Raw genomic sequence first — 11,025 nt, forward strand, 5'->3', positions numbered from 1 at the left:
TATATATATATATATATATATATATATATATGTATATGTATATATATATGTAATATATATATATATATATATATATATATATACATGCATATATATATATATACATACATATATATAATATATGTAAATATATATATATATACATAAATATATGTATATATATATAATATATATATATGTATATATATGCATACATATATATATGTAATATATATATATATATATATATATGTATGTATATATATATATATGTATATATATGCATACATATATATATGTAATAAATATATATATATATATATATATATATATATATATACGATTGTTTATGTGTTCATTTCTTATACATTATTCCAGTTTTTCTTGAGAAATATAAAATAGAGGTCGGATATCATTTTAAAGACATCTATTTAAAATATGAAACAATGTTTTTTCGCATTTCTAGGTTCTACAGGTACAAACACGTAAAAGGCATGCAGCAGGAGGTTCATTGAAGTATAAAAAAATTTGCATCAGAGAGAATCCTGTAAGTAATTATACATTTTTCTAAATTTCATTTTCTGTTATGTGAAGAACTTTTAAACAGCCTTTTGCTTATTAATTTATATATATATATATATATATATATATATATATATATATATATATATATATGATTGTTTATTTATTCATTTCTTATACATGATGCTGTGGTATCTTTTTCTTCTTTCTTTTCACTCACCAAGTTCTTTTTTAAGAGAGAACTTATCTGCCCTTTGGTTATATTCTAGTCACCCCACATTTTGGGACGTAATATTTGTAACTATTAGTTTATTCACATTTAACCCTATGTGTGTGTGAGTGCGTGTGTGTGTATGTGTGTGTGTGTGTGTGTGTGTGTGTGTGTGTTTGCTACTTCTTCACAGAAGCTTGCCATCTCTTTAGATTGATGTAGAGCATACATGCACACGTAGATGTCTCTTCACACCAGCTACAAAATTGTTCACAGATATTACAGGGGAACTTGCTAGTATTTGGTGTTTTTTGTAGTGGGATTTCAATCTGCACCTTTGAGAATCTTGTCAAAACGCTTGCTTTATTAGACACGAAACCAGAGATATTACTGCAATACTTGTGTGGTCTGGGAAGCAGCACAGCCTCATACAATTCTTTGTCATGCCTGACATTATGTGACCTCACATGGTTTACTAAACAAGTTTTAGTCAGAAGAAATCTGCCAGCAGCTGTATATTTCAGTTCTTGTTGCATTTTGGTAGGAATTGCAGATTAATCCTGCTTTCTAAGGGCATGCTTCAATACTGCATGATTAAAATGTTTTTCTTCAAATTTTTTTCCTTTTTTCTGTGATCATTTTTCTCCACTTATTTCGGAGCCAGCAAAAAAAAAAATATATATATATATATAGCATATAGCATATAATAAAAAATATTGTGGTACATTTAAGTTATACAGAGGGTTCTGCATTTATTCCTGGTAGGGAATTGTAACATGACATGGAGTTCAGTTCAAATACTAATATTTTCTACTAAAAATAAAATTCTTTTTGCGAAACCAAGTTAAAATAAACAGCAGAACTTTAAATATTGGTAATGAAAAGTTTTTACCTTTTTTTTCCACATTTCTTAGGAGCCAGCAAAAAGCATCGATAAACTCCATGACGTAAGTGAGGAAAGCCGTGTAAGTACTTTGATCATATCATCACCTTTTCCATACATAGTCTGTTATTTTTAGTATATATATACCTTACGGCTTTTATTTTTTAACTAGCTGTACCCGGCCACGCGTTGCTGTGGCTCAGTTTGTTAAAATGGAACACATGTGAAAGTAGAGAAAAGTTTGATTTTTTTTTTCAAGAGAATGTACAAATTATTTTTTTATTTTTAACAGATGTTAAGAAAATAAACAGAAAAATACTTCCATCATTAATTATGCAAAAAAATAAATAAAATACGATAAAACTTGCTGAGTATGCACTGTTTTACGGTTGTTGTAAAAATGGAACGGAAACTTAAATTTCGCTTCATTTTAATCTTTCTTAATTATTTAATTGTCCCCCCCCCAACAAATATAATCAAAACAGTAACATTCAACAATTGTACTTTATCTATATAAAACACAAAATGGGTGTTTGTATTACTGTACACATAGATTCGAAAAAGTTGTGAAAAAAACAAAAAAAAAACCAAATATATAACAAATAAATGTTATCAAAGCCAAGATAAGTTACTTTTCTGCCAAACTGGATAGATATATTTTTCGTGTTTTTAATCAAAGTAACATATTTATTCAGCTCGAAAACCATACAGTGTTTACCGATGTATTCGAAAATTCAAGATGGCGTCTCACACCCTCATTAACACCGTAAGTATGGAAGAAGGTGTTATAAATAAAAAACTATACAAAATTTATAACATCTTTTCCCACACTTACCGTGTTAAAGAGAGAATCAGACGCCATCTTGAATGTTCCAATACATCGGTAAACACTGTATGGTTTTCGAGCTGAATAAACATGTTACATTGAATTGGGAAAAGATGTTATAAATAAAAAACCTAATGAAATACTGTTAAAAACTCGCTCAATACATGTTAATGCGACATAGGTTGACATATATTCGGCGTGTTTTTAATAGTATTTTGTATATTTTTTTATTTATAACACCTTTTTCTATACTTACGGTGTTAAAGAGGGTGTGAGACGCCTTCCTGAATTTTCGAATACATCGGTAAACACTGTATGGTTTTCGAGCCGAATAAATATGTTACATTGAATAAAAACACGAAAAAGATATCCAGTTTGGCAGAAAAGTAACTGATCTTGGCTTTGAGAACATTTATTTGTTATGTATTTTTTTTTTTTTTGACAACTTTTTCGAATCTATGTGTACAGTAATACAAACCCCCTTCGGAGGTTGGAATGGCCCCCCCCCCCACACCTAAAATGTAGTTGGAAAAATCGATTTTATAGTGAGATTAAAGAATGGTTAGTCTAAAAAAAGGGTGAAAAACAAAAGAAATAAGCAATTAATAATTATTACCAAAAGCAATAAATGCTACTTTTTTTTACTGGCACAAATAGAGTTGGATACACAAGTAATAATCGTAGAGTGATAGAGTGTAAGTAAAACCTGGATTATCCGGTTGTTTCGTTTCGTTTTAACAATGGAAAGAGCAGAAAATGGAGAGAAAAGAAAGAAAGAAGGAAAGACCGAAAGGAAAGATAAAGAGAGGGTAGTACCCCCACCACCATCACCCATAAAGCAAAAAGACAACGAAAGGTAAGAAAGAAAGAAAGCAAAAAAGCACGTAAGGAAAGAGCGAAACGGAAGTTGTGTTTGTGTAAGTAAGTAAGTTTGGTGCGTTTCACGTAAATGTCAATTCAGGTTTTCATTAAACTTTAACCACGCGGGTTATAACGAAATCGAAGTAATGTAATTGTGAATTCAATTCCAGGTAACGGATTGTGTTCTGTTTGAATCTAATTTTATTATAATAAATGCTTTATAAATTGTGTTTATGTTTTATGCTAACCAATGGCAAAGTAAGCGTGGTTCGTTTCAGTGTAAGTCCAGTCCAGTTTTTAGATAAATTCTAACCGGTGATCGGTTTTAAATGTCTCCTGTGAACGTTCTGGTATGGTGTAAGTGAGTGGCGGTGGTAGGATGAATTTGTTAGAGAGAGTTTACTTTACTACTTCCATTAAATGTAACCGATTTTTACAGTGGACTCTCACCAGACAGAATATAGGAAACTGTGATCAGCGAGATCCTTGATATGTAATAACCCTATAACATACGGCAGATGTCGTGATTCAGTTTGTGAATGATACGGCTGCACCAAATGTATACAGGTGCAGTCCTATAAACGTCAAAGTCGGAGGGGAAAAAATGAGTTCATTTTATTTATATAGAATAGAAGATAGATAGAAGATATAATAACCCTATAACATACGCCAGATGTCGTGATTCAGTTTGTGAATGATACGGCTGCACCAAATGTATACAGGTGCAGTCCTATAAACGTCAAAGTCGGAGGGGAAAAAATGAGTTCATTTTATTTATATAGAAGAGAATAGAGAAGAGACTACAAACAGTATTTGGAGTCTGATTCTCTTATTTCAAACCAAAATGCTCTAAAGTTTATTTAAATTGACTAGTTTAAAAATAAAGTAATGTCAATTGTATGGTTGGTGTTCTTGTATCAGCAGTATTCAAAATAATTTAAGAATACGTAATGTAATTATTGTGTTTAACCGTATACTTCAAACTAGTTTAAGGATAAGGTAATATTATTTATGCGGTTTCTAATTTATATAGTTATTATTTTGATATTGTATAATTCATTTAATTATTCATTAATTCATATGGTTGCTATTTTGGCATTATATAATTCAAACTAGTTTAAGAATAAGGTAATAGTAATTATATGGTTTTTGTTGTGTTTGGCTTGGCATAATTCAAACAAGATTAAAAATGAGGTACTGTCAATTATACAGTTGTTTTTGTGTTTTGCATAATTCGAACAAGTTTAATAATAAGATAATATTAACTATATGCTTGTCCTTGTGTTTGGCTATGCATAATTCGAACTAATACAAGAGTAAGATAATATTAATTATATATGGTTGTTGTTTTTGGCTTTGTATAATTTGAACTAGTTTAAGAATAAATTAAAGAGATGGGATATTTTAAAATATATAAGAATGAGAAGGGTAAAATACACATTTTCACTTAACTCTCACTAAGTTTCAGTATTTGAAAAATCCTTAGATATTCTATGGAACTTATTCGAGGTGATGTATATTGGTTGGGCATATTCTGCTAATGCTTTTCTATTACGACTACAGCATATGTGCCTCCTTGATCCAAACATGAATTTAAAAGAGAATTATAGATAAGTCAGAAATCGATAGGGAAACGGCAAATGAAGGTAACTAACAATCGTAAACAGACCTAGAACTATGATAATCTTATTTGCATTGGATATTTATTGCATAACTGACAAGGACATGTTGCAATACAAAAGGTTACGAAAGAAAATGGTGACAAAATGATTGAGAACATCAAGGGACCAAAGACTGCGAAACATACAGCAAAGAAAAAAGCACTGATGGTAAATATCTCATTCACGGCAAGATACCCAACGTCGGTTAGATGGAAATTCTTCTAGCAGAAGATGTTGTGTCTGTTCCAGAAGAGCACAACAGTGTGTATGGTGTTAAGGCAGTCCTGATGGGCAATATCAGCAGAAACACTAGTTGTAAACCGGGACTTATTACAGCTACCAAGAAAAATAAACAGGAAATTGCATACACAATTAACTCCCATTTAGATCCACCTTAGTTAACTGATTGAACTACAAGAAGCTCTGCTAATTCTCAAAGGAAACTTTGTAGAAATTATTACCATGATTTTACTCAAGTAAACTAATGTTTGCTACCTGTTGTTATGACCCATGATTTGCCACCAAAATTTTGTTGATGTTCTAAACATAAGGCAAATTAATCTTCCCATTTCTATGCAATTGTGAGAATCTCCTCACTAAAGCATTCATACAAAATTCTGTCTATTTGATAAAAACGTTTAAAAGAATTAACTGCTGCTGAACAAGTTGAAAAATCCACACAAATTTTTCTAAATATACATCACAGAAACACGATAAATATCATACCATTATAAGACCAACGGACCAACGCTCTTACATGCGGATTCCACACATTTCTTGATTCATTTTGCGCAACTAACGCGACACCCTGCTGATTACTGTTTTTGAAAATCATACCGTTATAGACTAACATTCTTACATGTGGATTCCACCGTGCAGGCCAGAAAAAAAGACTTTCATTGACAAGGATGTGTATCATTGAAATATCTGAATAAACAAATAAATTTGTTTATAAAAAATATTAAAAAAATATATGCATTGTTTTCTAGCTTTCCAAACATATTTTATATACGTCATTTTTAATTGCAAATATGCTTTCTGTTTATTTACTACGTCACTGGATTCTTCTTCCTTTTGTCTCAACATCCTTAACACATTGCTCTAATTCTAATCTTTGATTTTTAATGGAATTTTCAGCTTTTCTGCTTAGTATTACCTTATGTTGAAACATTTGTTTTAGCATCATTTTTTCCTCACCTTTACATTCAGACTAAGTGTTATTCTGAAATGTTTAATCGACCTTCCAGTCTCAATACAGTTGTTATCTATTGGTATACATCAGCTGCAAATTATTTATGCAATGAATATACAACCTTCCATGGGCTGACAATCAAGAGTGCTTACTTGGAATCTAGTTCGTTATCACCTTCTTTATACATAGTTTGTTCTTAACCTTTATCAACAAATTTTGTTACATAATGTCTCTTGTTTTGAGTTATATAAAGATTACATTTTTAAAAAGATTAGTGCTCCAAAAATTTCAACACCAACAGCAGTAAAGACAGTTGTTGTGTGGCAAATCAGTCACCATGACACCTCGAAGAATCGATCGCGTGGTGGACTAAAAAAAGATGGCGGACAGCAAACGTGTCACTATTGTGGAGACTCTTCTACACACCCAACTTGTCCAGCCCGAGGAAAAGAATGCAAGAATTGACACAAGAAAAACCACTTTGCAAGAGCATGAAAAGCAAAGCCGGTAAGAGTAATTCCTTTCACCAATCCTCCCCTCGGTATTCCCCTCTACATCTAGTGAGGAGTCTGTGTACTCTGTAAAATTTACGCCGCAAACTAGAATGCTTAACATCAACTAGAACTGGAAGAGTCCAGCAGATATATGACGACATTTACCACACATGCAGGTTTATTTCGTGACAAGCGTCTAAGTTTTGGCTTGAACTATTTCAAAAAGCTATATCAGACCTTCTGAGAGACATCTAAGTAGGTAAAAGCCTATCAGACGACACATTAATTTATGCACGTGACCAGCCATCACATGACATCAGCTTGAGGAACACCCTGTAACGTCTACAAGAAGTAAGACCCAAGCTGAACAAAGAAAAATGCCTTTTTTCTGTACGGAAACTGACTTTCTTCAGACACATTTTCAGTGAGAATAGAGTGTCCCCTGAAAAGTTTGTTTTTTTACCTCTTTTCCACTTGTTTTTTAGGAACAATCAACCAGCAGGTACTAAGCTGAACTCTCATTGGAAAGTGAAGAAAATCCTGTAAGTAATTGATTATATTATCACCTTCTTTATACATAGTTTGTTCTTAACCTTTATCAACAAGCAGTGCCAATTTCTTTTTCTTTACCAAATTTCATTTCTTTTTTATAAATCTTTATTAGGTTTTCATCGGCTTTCGTTTTGTTGTTCAGTTTGATTTTGTTACATAATGTCTCTAGTTTTGAGTTATATAACGATTACATTTTTAAAAAGATTAGTGCTCAATCAATAAATTGTAATATTAGATGTTCAGAACGGAGTTGTATACCTTTCCTCCATTTGAAAAATACGATGGCCGTAGTGCGTTAAAAAAGTGAATTTATTTTTAGTTGTCTTCCCTTTGAAGTGCTGACATACGTCTTATCTCCCCTTTGAATTTCTGACATGTGTTAGTAAAGACAGTTGTTGTGTGGCAAAACAGTCACCATGACACCTTGAAGAATCGAGCGCGTGGTGGACAAAAAAAAGATGGCGGCAGCAAACGTATCACTATTATGAATACTCTTCTACACACCCAACCTGTCCAGCCTGAGGAAAAGAATGCAAGAATTGCCACAAGAAAAACCACTTTGCAAGAGCATGCAAAGCAAAGCCGGTAAGAGTAATTCCTTTCACCCATCCTCCCCTCGGTATTCCCCTCTACGTCTAGTGACGAGTCTGAGTACTCGGTAAAATTTATGCCGTCAATTAAGACACCAAAAGTTAGTGCACTTGTCAATAATTCCCCTGTAATGTTTGTGGTAGACACGGGTGCTAGTGTCAATATAATTGCTGACCACATATACGATGGTTTAAAACACAAACCACGTATAAACAAAACAATGATCCGGATATTTGCGTACAGATCTAAAAATGCCATACCCATCTGAGGATTTATTAATTCAAGCATAGTTTCATGATAAATCGTGTAGGGCTAAGATATTTGTGGTCGACAGTTGGACTGCAGAACCTCTTCAGTGGTCATTCTGCTAAAGCACTGGGAATGATAAAGTTTTACTTCACGTTCCATGTGACAGTCCCAATTCAAGATGTGTTCCCCACACTGTTTGATGAAAAGATGGGAAAAATTTCTGGAGTTACCATTAATCTCCACATCGACTCATTGGTTTGTGAGAAAAGACGTGGAGACGGAACTCAAACATCTCAGAGAAATGGATGTGATTGAAGATGTCACTGGACCTACCCCCTGGGTTAGCTCGGTTGTGGTAGTTCCAAAGAAAAATGGTACCGTATGAATTTGCGTTGACATGAGAAAGGCAAATGAATCTATTCAACAGATAAAACATCCAATGCCAACCGTAGACGAATTAATAGCAGACTTAAATGGGTGTACAGTTTTCAGCAAACTAGACCTTTCAAATGCTTATCATCAGCTAGAACTGGAAGAGTCCAGCAGATATATAACGACATTTTCCACACATGCCAGTTTATTTCGTTACAAGCGTCTAAGTTTTGGCGTGAATGAAGCCTCTGAACTATTTCAAAAAGCTATATCAGACCTTCTGAGAGACATCTTAGAAGTGAAAAGCTTATCAGACGACATAATAATTTATGCACGTGACCAGCCATCACATGACATCAGCTTGAGGAACACCCTGTAACATCTACAAGGAGTAAGAGCCAACTTGTCCAGCCCGAGGAAAAGAATGCAAGAATTGCCACAAGAAAAACCACTTTGCAAGAGCATGCAAAGCAAAGCCGGTAAGAGTAATTCCTTTCACCAATCCTTTTTAGGAACCATCCACCAGCGGGTATCCATCTGAACTCTTCTTGGAGAGGGAGGAAAGTCCTGTAAGTAATTTATTATATTATCACCTTCTTTGTACATAGTTTTTTCTTAACCTTTATCAATTTCAGGACTGCCAGCAACCGTTGTAAAAAAGTAATAAAGAACGCAAGAGACGTGTGTGCTCAGTTCATCAAATCGCCTCTTTGCCTTGATAAGTGGTGATGCCTATGTTTAAAAAAAAATAGCAAGTCCTGGACAAAGCTAGGGCAATCGAACTGGCTTATACGCGTGCTGCAGGCATTGAGTGCAATGAACTACATGTTCTTTATAGCAACGAATACCACATGTGTCTCACGCGTGGAAATAACAAAAATTTCAACATCAACGGCAGTAAAGACAGTTTTTGTGTGGCAAGACAGTTACCATGACACCTCGAAGAATCGATCGCATGGTGGAAAAAAGAAAGATGTCGGACAGCAAACGTGTCACTATTATGGATACTCTTCTACACACCCGACTTGTCCAGCCCGAGGAAAAGAATGCAAGAATTGCCACAAAAAAAACCACTTTGCAAGAGCATACAAAGCAAAGCCGGTAAGAGTAATTCCTTTCACCAATCCTCCCCTCGGTATTCCCCTCTACATCTAGTGACGAGTTAGTTCCAAAGAAAAATGGTACCGTATGGATTTGCGTTGACATGAGAAAGGCAAATGAAGCTATTCAACAGATAAAACATCGAATGCCAACCATAGACGACATAATAATTCATGCACGTGACCAGCCATCACATGACATCAGCTTAAGGAACACCCTGTAACGTCTACAAAGAAGTAGGAGCCAAGCTGAACAAAGAAAAATGCCTTTTTTCTGTACGGAAACTGACTTTCCTCAGACACATTTTCAGTGAGAATAGAGTGTCCTCTGAAAAGTTTGTTTTTTTACCTATTTTCCACGTTTTCTAGGAACCATCGACCAGCGGGTACCAAGCTGAACTCTCATTGGAGATTGAAGAAAATCCTGTAAGTAATTGATTATATTATCACCTTCTTTATACATAGTTTGTTCTTAACCTTTATCAACAAACAGTGATCATTTTTTTTTCTTTTAGCGCGTGGTGGACAAAAAAAAGATGGCGGCAGCAAACGTGTCACTATTATGGATACTCTTCTACACACACAACTTGTCTAGCCCGAGGAAAAGAATGCAAGAGAAATGAGAAAGGCAAATGAAGCTATTCATCAGATAAAACATCCAATGCCAAGCGTAGACGACATAATAGCAGACTTAAATGGGTGTACAGTTTTCAGCAAACTAGACCTTTCAAATGCTTATCATCAACTAGAACTGGAAGAGTCCAGCAGATATATAACGACATTTGCCACACATGCCAGTTTATTTCGTTACAAGCGTCTAAGTTTTGGCGTGAATGCAGCGTCTGAACTATTTCAAAAAGCTATATCAGACCTTCTGAGAGACATCTCAGTAGTGAAAAGCTTATCAGACGACATAATAATTTATGCACGTGACCAGCTATCACATGACATCAGCTTGAGGAACACCCTGTAACATCTACAAGGAGTAAGAGCCAACTTGTCCAGCCCGAGGAAAAGAATGCAAGAATTGCCACAAGAAAAACCACTTTGCAAGAGCATGCAAAGCAAAGCCGGTAAGAGTAATTCCTTTCACCAATCCTTTTTAGGAACCATCAACCAGCGGGTATCGATCTGAACTCTTCTTGGAGAGGGAGGAAAGTCCTGTAAGTAATTGATTATATTATCACCTTCTTTATACATAGTTTTTTCTTAACCTTTATCAACAAACAGTGCCAATTTCTTTTTCTTTGACGACATAATAATTTATGCACGGTTTAAAACAGCCCTAGGAAAAGAATGCAAGAATTGCATGACCCAGAGAAAATCTCTGCTATTACAAAATGCAAATCTCCAAGAAACATCAGTGAAGTCAGATCATTCTTGGGCATGACACAGTATGTGGCTCGATTTATTCCACAATATGCCACTATTAGTGAACCACTGAGACGGCTCACAAAAAAAGAGGCTAATTGGAAATGGACAGAAGAAAAAGAAGCAGCTACAAACAAATTAAAGGAAGCTCTGAATGGAGC

The 11,025-nt window shown here is 34.3% G+C and overlaps 1 long non-coding RNA gene across 1 annotated transcript; it reads left to right on the forward strand.

Moving 5' to 3' along the window:
- Window positions 1–445: 445 nt before the first annotated feature.
- Window positions 446–7,128, forward strand: LOC145263558 (uncharacterized). The gene is made up of 3 exons (XR_013864576.1): window positions 446–526; window positions 1,627–1,677; window positions 7,115–7,128. It is a non-coding gene; the product is annotated as an uncharacterized LOC145263558 (long non-coding RNA).
- The last annotated feature ends 3,897 nt before the right edge of the window (window positions 7,129–11,025 follow it).

The sequence above is a fragment of the Euprymna scolopes genome, chromosome 39 (assembly GCF_053919585.1).
Source record: "Euprymna scolopes isolate OS-2025 chromosome 39, ASM5391958v1, whole genome shotgun sequence".
Lineage (NCBI taxonomy): Eukaryota > Metazoa > Mollusca > Cephalopoda > Sepiida > Sepiolidae > Euprymna > Euprymna scolopes.